Here is a 7135-nt window from a genome sequence, read left to right as displayed (position 1 = left end):
GTGCGCCACCACGCCCGGCTTTGTTGTTTTGTTTTTAAGACAGTGTTCCAAGGCTGGAGAGATGGCTCAGCGGTTAAGAGCACTGAGTGCTCTTCCAGAGGTCCTGAGTTCAATTTCCAGCAACCACAGGGTGGCTCACAACCATCTGTAATAAGATCTGCTGCCCTCTTCTGGTGTGTGTGAAGACAGCAAATAAATACATTTTTAAAAAGGAAAGAAGACAGTGTTCCAGTGTGTAGCCCTAGCTGTCCTGGAACTCCCTCTGTAGACCAGGCTGGCCTTGAACTCAAAGGTTCACCTGCCTCTGCATCCTAAGGGCTGAGATCTAAGGCGTGTGCCACCACTGCAGCATGATCACATTGTTTTGTTTTTATTGGTTTTGGGTTTTGTGTGAGACAGGATCTCTATGTAGCTCTGACTGTCTTGGTGTAAAGGTCCATGATTTCCCAAGGAATGATACCCCAGACTCATAGTATGCAAAAGCAAAGAGTGTTTTATCCTGCAGAAGTCCAGCATGCTGGGGTCTACCATTTAGCACCAAGACGGAGAAGCCCAAGTGAACTCTTAGGCCCAATTAGGGGATTTCCAGGGATGGGTAGGTGACCTTTATCTTAATTGCTTGGCTCTCTATCTAGGGAAATTCCAGAACCATTGCTGGGCATGGGGGGGGGGGGCTGGAAAAGGTTGTTAGGGAAGCCTGGAAACTGTTGCTGACCCATTGCCCTTGCTTCAGGGCAGGTGGTGGGGCAGCCTCCGATTGGCTGCCCAAGGCCTGTTTGTTTTGTTTTGTTTTGTTTTGTTTTGTTTTGTTGTTGTTGTTTTTCCCAGTAACTGTCTTGCCTGGACTTGCCCAGTTCTGGGAAACAAAGATCTAGGCCGAGTCTTCTGAACTGCCAAATTGAAGCTTGTCATAGAGTCAGCCTGTCTCAGTCCTCTCATTAGAACTCATTATATAGAACAGGCTTTCCTTGAACTCACAGAAATTCTCCTGCCTCTGGCACCTGAGTGCTGGGGTTAAAGGTGTACACCACTATGCCTGGTGTTTATGGTCATATTCCTAACATTGGCATAGATACATTTACATTTCATTCCTTACAATGCGTATACTTTTTTTTTTTTGGTTTTTTTCGAGACAGGGTTTCTCTGTGCAGTCCTGGCTGTCCTGGAACTCACTCTGTAGACCAGGCTGGCCTCGAACTCAGAAATCTGCCTGCCTCTGCCTCCCAAGTGCTGGGACTAAAGGCGCACGCCACCACACCCGGCACAATGCGTACACTTTGTATCAAGGGACACACACACTGGATGCCGGGTCTGCCATGGACATGCTGCCAAAGAAGAGCTTCTATTATGGTCTGTATTGTATTCAGCAGTATTGAACAGCAGAAGAAGACAGCAAAGTGACAGTTATACCAATTGCAAATGATTAGCTACGTTAACATAAAAAGATGCTCTTATTGTACTATACTTGTATGCCACAAGAAAGCTCTAAACTTTGGTATTGGAGAGATGGCCCAGGAGTTCAGAGTTCAGAGTGTTCTTGAAGAAGATTGAGTTTGTCTCCCAGCACCAGCTCTGGGTGGCTCACAACTGCCTGTCATTCTAGCTTTCAGGAAATACAGTGCCCCCTTCTGGACTGTACAAGAAACTGCACTCATATATGCATATATCCATACACAGACATACATACACACATATATAATTAAAAATAAAACAACAAAAAAAATGTTTTTTGGACACAAGCTGACTTCTTACCTCATCCATCAATAGAAACAATAATTTTTCTTTTCTTTTTTAAAATTTTATTTAGTCTTAAAAAAAAAAACAAAAAAAAATTTATTTATTTATTTAGAAACAGGATCTGGTCTCTCTCTATAGCCCTGGCTATCCTTGAACTCTCTCTCTGTAGAACAGGCTGGCCTCAGAGTTAGAGATCCAGCTACCTTGGATTCCCTAGTGCTGGGATTAAGGAAGAGCACAATGACACCCAGCCTAAAACAATTCTTTAAAAGAAAACACTGATATTTGATATATATATATATATATATATATATATATATATATATATATATATAATAAGCTGGTCATGGTGGCATGTGCCTTTAAATCCCAGCATTTAGGAGGCAGAGACCAGCCTGGTCTACAGAGCAAGTTCCAGGACAGTTACACAGAAAAACCCTTTCTCCAAAAAAACAAACAACTAAAACAAACAAACACCAAAAAAATCTCACCACCAATAATAGTACTACTACTAATAATAATATAATTTGGGGGGGGGGGGGCTGGAGAATGGCTCAGTAGTTAAGAGCACTGACTGTTCTTCCAGAGGTCCTGAGTTCAATTCCCATCAACCACATGGTGGCTCACAACCATCTGTAATGGGATCTGATGCCCTCTTCTGGTGTGCCTGAAGATAGCAACAGTGTACTCATATACATACAATAAATAGATAAATCTAATATATATATAATTTTGTGGTTGATTATATTCAGTGACTTTAGAGAAAATTGAGAACCAGTGTGATTGTTGTAAAATTTTATGTAACTGTGCTAATTCTCACTGTTTTATGCTGCTATGGTTTCCTATAATAATTAAAATATTATCTGGTATATGTGATGTATGATCATATGCACATATGCCACAGCATGAATGTGGTGGTCAGGGGACATTTCCTGCAGTTCCCAGCAACCCCCTCCTCAGCACAGCACTACCCTTTATTAACAGCCTTTCTTCTCCTGCTGACATGTGCAGTGTGAGTGAGTTATGCCATTCACACAGACAGGCCTGCTTTTGTATTTTCACAATGCATTGTTATTCCATAAGCTGACATTGTGGATTGCATTGCTATTTAGTAAACTCATGGCGTCTGGAGAGATGCTTCAGTGTTGAGAGCACGGACTGCCCTTGCAGACTGACTATTTCTCGAATCCATATCAGGTGGATCACAGCCACTTGTAACTCAGCTCCATGGGGAGTCTATCACCTTTGACTTCTCTGCACTTAAGTGCACAGAGACACACATACTTAGCACCACCCACCAGGTGCTGGGCCTCTCCCACCAATCACTAATTAAGAAAATGCCCTACAGGCTTGCCTACAGCCCAATTTTATGGAGGCATCTTTCATCTTTTTTTTTTTAAGATTTATTTATTTTATGTATATGAATACACTGTAGCTGTACAGATGGTTGTGAGCCTTCATGTGGTGATTGTTGGGAATTGAATTTAGGACCTCTGTTCCCTCCGACCAGCCCTGCTCACTCAGGCCCAAAGATTTATTTATTATTATATGTAAGTACACTGTAGCTGTCTTCAGACGCACCAGAAGAAAGAGTCAGATCAGATCTCATTATGGGTAGTTGTGAGCCACCTTGTGGTTGCTGGGATTTGAACTCAGGACCTTCAAAAGAACAGTCAGTGCTCTTGCCTGCTGAGCCATCTTGCCAGCCTGGAGTCATCTTCTTAATTGCGGTTCCTTCCTTGCAGATATCTTTAGCTGTGTCAAGTTGACATAAAACTATGCACACCACTCTTTCAGAGGAACCAGGTTCTGTTCCCAGCACCCACATGGCAGTTCATACCTGTCTGTAAGTTTGGTTCTAGGGGATCCAATGCCTCTTTTTTTGTGTGTTTTTGTTTTTTGTTTTGGTTTGGTTTGGTTTGGTTTTGGTTTTTCGAGACAGGGTTTCTCTGTGTAGCCCTGGCTGTCCTGGAAAACTCACTCTGTAGACCAGGCTGGCCTCGAACTCAGAAATCTGCCTCTGCTTCCCAAGTGCTGGGATTAAAGGCATGTACCACCACTCCCGGCCCAATGCCTCTTCTAACTTCTCAGGCTCCAGCACATGTGTTATACATACATATACACAGGTACACATATAAAATAAATGTTGTAAGCCGGCCCGTGGCCTACATGAACCGGTATTTCTGGAAGGCAGGCTGGGGCTGAAAGAGACTTAGACTGCGAGAAAAGATAATGAAGCCAAGACAAAGGTTTCTGATCAAGGCCTGCGAGTTTACTAAGAGAGTGTGCTTATAAGGGAGAAGGCCCATTCTTGGTGCCTGGAGCCAGCCCGTAGGCGATCTACAGGGTGTGTCTTTGGAATGTCTCAAGGACCTTTCAGCAAGAAGCAGAGTCTTGGAGAAGGGCAAATAGAGCCATCAAGGTCAGATGGCTCTACCCTAGGTAATCTTCTTAGTGGCAGCAAGGTCAAGGTCTGGATCAGCCTGCTTCAAGGCTGAGAGAGGCTACAAATAAATATTTTAAAAAATTTTCACAAGATGTATCAAATCTATTGCCACCCTTCCTCTCTCCACTGAGGATTGAACCCAGGACCTTGCACATACCAAGCAAGTGACACTGGGCTGCTCTTCCTCTTCAAATTTCCAGGCAGGGTCTTATTAAATTACCCAGGCTGCTATGCAACTTGGAATCCTTCTGCCTGAGCCTCCCAAGTAGTTGGAGTTACAGGAGTGTACCACTACATAAACTGTTGTGTTGGATATAATTCACAAGAACTCTAGATTTGCTTAGCAGTCGTCACCCCAGAAATTAATTTCTTTTATTCCATTCAAAATTTAAATACTAGCATCACAAACTTTCATACCACACATTCCACTTTGCCCCATAATGCTTTAGTTTACAGAACATCTTAGGATTAAAGAGGCCACAGCATCTACAGTGTCTTCCTGAAGGTAGAGTACAAAGCCAGTCACTGTAGGATGGATGTAAGGAGCCATAGGCTATGGCCAGGGCTATCAGGGCCACAGGGCTGAGGAGAAGCCCTGGGGCGGAGTTCTGAGTTGGTACAGTGATTCAATTGCTAGGTGGTCTATGGGAGTTGCCACACCCTGTCAGGTGTCTGTGCTGTTAATGTGGTCCAGGTAGTGAGCCAATGTCATTTACTGATCTGTGTTTATTCACAGGTCTGTTTTCTCCAATACAATTTTGGCATACTTGTGTGCCTGTATGCTCTTAATTTAATCTGCTAATTTCACAAGTGGCAATTTTCTTATTTGCATTAAAAAATTCTTTGCCAGTATATTCTCAATGGTGTGTGCTGGACAGACAATGGTCATGCATGAACAAGTTACAGAATTAAACAGGGCTGGAGAGGTGGCTCAGACATTAAGAACATTCACTGACGGCTTTTCCAGAGGCTCTAGTTTCAATTCCAAGAACCCACATGGCAGCTCACAATGGTCTTTTGTAAGTGTTGCTTTTATTTCTTCAGATGAAATGATGAGGAGAGCCGTACCCTAGCCCAAAGCATTTCCTTCTCTGTTCTAACTATGCTTAGGCCTAGGTCTGGAAGTTTCTAGCCTCTGTATAATCTAATCGTCCAAGCTGACTGATTCAATCCAGCTTCTCTCAGCTTCTGACTGAATTGCTCTGCCTGGCCTCATACTAACTTTGGCAATATGTCTTAATCTTCTCATTGCTTGGCTCATTCTGTTTTTACCTGTGTTGTAGTGCCAAGGGAATGTTAGTGATTCCCAAAAAAACCAGACAGGAACTGATCTAATGCAATGCACAGCAGGGTCTTTATTCCATTCGAGGTAGCTCACCATTCACCCCCAACCCTCCAACACACTGCTTTCACACAAGACAGTTTTGGTGGTGGGGGAACCCCGAATGTCTATGGGGCAAGAATTTGCAGTAAGCAGTAAGTGGAGGATGAGTGTTCAAGCATCTAACTGGGACGCTACTGTGGCCTTTAACATAGTTGGCTGGTGCTGGGAGTCATATCATAAACTCAACTTCTGCTCCCCTCTGCGTTGGTGATTGTTAGGCACAGGGTGGGCTTATAACCTGGAGGTGCTGGTTTCTTGGGGGACTAACCTGGAGATGCCGGTCCTGTTGAGGGTGTAACCTGGAGTCACTGGTCTTGTTGGGAATTAGCTTAGTGACTGGAGCTAGGCTCAGGTTTTGTTGGGGAACGACTTGGAAACTAATGCTAGGGACCAGCCTGTTAGTTTATCTGAGTTCAAACTTAGGTCAGGTTCTATAAAATGGAGTCTGAACTTAAAAGATTTGGCCTCACAGTGCCTAGCTTGTTCCCTCTATAACCTGTCTCTGTAGAACTGCCCCAGTAAAACTGTCATATAAACACACACACACACACACACACACACACACACACGCCCTCTGCTTTTAAGTAGCCTCTCTTCCCCATGCTGTTCTTGTGTGAGTTGGGTGTATCCTATCTCTGATTCATTCTGTCATTTGACACAAATTGTTTCTTTAATTCATCACTTTGTCTGCCCCTCAATTAGATGCCACTTTCAAACATGGCTGCTTCCTTCTACAAATTAGCCTTACCTTCACTGTTAAGAATTAAAGGTGTGTACTAAGGGCACGTCTGCATTCCAGCAGGATCGTATTGCAATCGAGAGCATGTCTGCCTTCCAGCAAGATCATACTGCAATCGAGAGCATGTCTGCCTTCCAGCAAGATCATATTGCAATCCAGAGCATGTCTGCATTCCAGCAGGATCGTATTGCAATCGAGAGCATGTCTGCCTTCCAGCAAGATCATACTGCAATCGAGAGCATGTCTGCCTTCCAGCAGGATCATACTGCAATCGAGAGCATGTCTGCATTCCAGCAGGATTGTATTGCAATTGAGAGCATGTCTGCCTTCCAGCAAGATCATACTGCAATCAAGAGCATGTCTGCATTCCAGCAGGATCATACTGCAATTGAGAGCATGTCTGCCTTCCAGCAGGATCATACTGCAATCGAGAGCATGTCTGCCTTCCACCAGGATCATACTGCAATCGAGAGCATGTCTGCATTCCAGCAGGATTGTACTGCAATCAAGAGCATGTCTGCCTTCCAGCAGGATCATACTGCAATTGAGAGCATGTCTGCCTTCCAGCAGGATCATACTGCAATCGAGAGCATGTCTGCCTTCCACCAGGATCATACTGCAATTGAGAGCATGTCTGCCTTCCAGCAGGATCATACTGCAATCGAGAGCATGTCTGCCTTCCACCAGGATCATACTGCAATCGAGAGCATGTCTGCATTCCAGCAGGATTGTACTGCAATCAAGAGCATGTCTGCATTCCAGCAGGATCATGTCTTTGGATGTGATTCCTTGCCAGAGCAGCCATGTTGCTGGATTAAAATTCCTCTAC

This window comes from Mus musculus, chromosome 3 (assembly GCF_000001635.26).
Source record: "Mus musculus strain C57BL/6J chromosome 3, GRCm38.p6 C57BL/6J".
In the NCBI taxonomy this organism is placed as follows: Eukaryota; Metazoa; Chordata; class Mammalia; order Rodentia; family Muridae; genus Mus; species Mus musculus.
The sequence above is the reverse complement of the archived record's forward strand: the minus strand, read 5'-3'. Positions refer to the sequence as shown.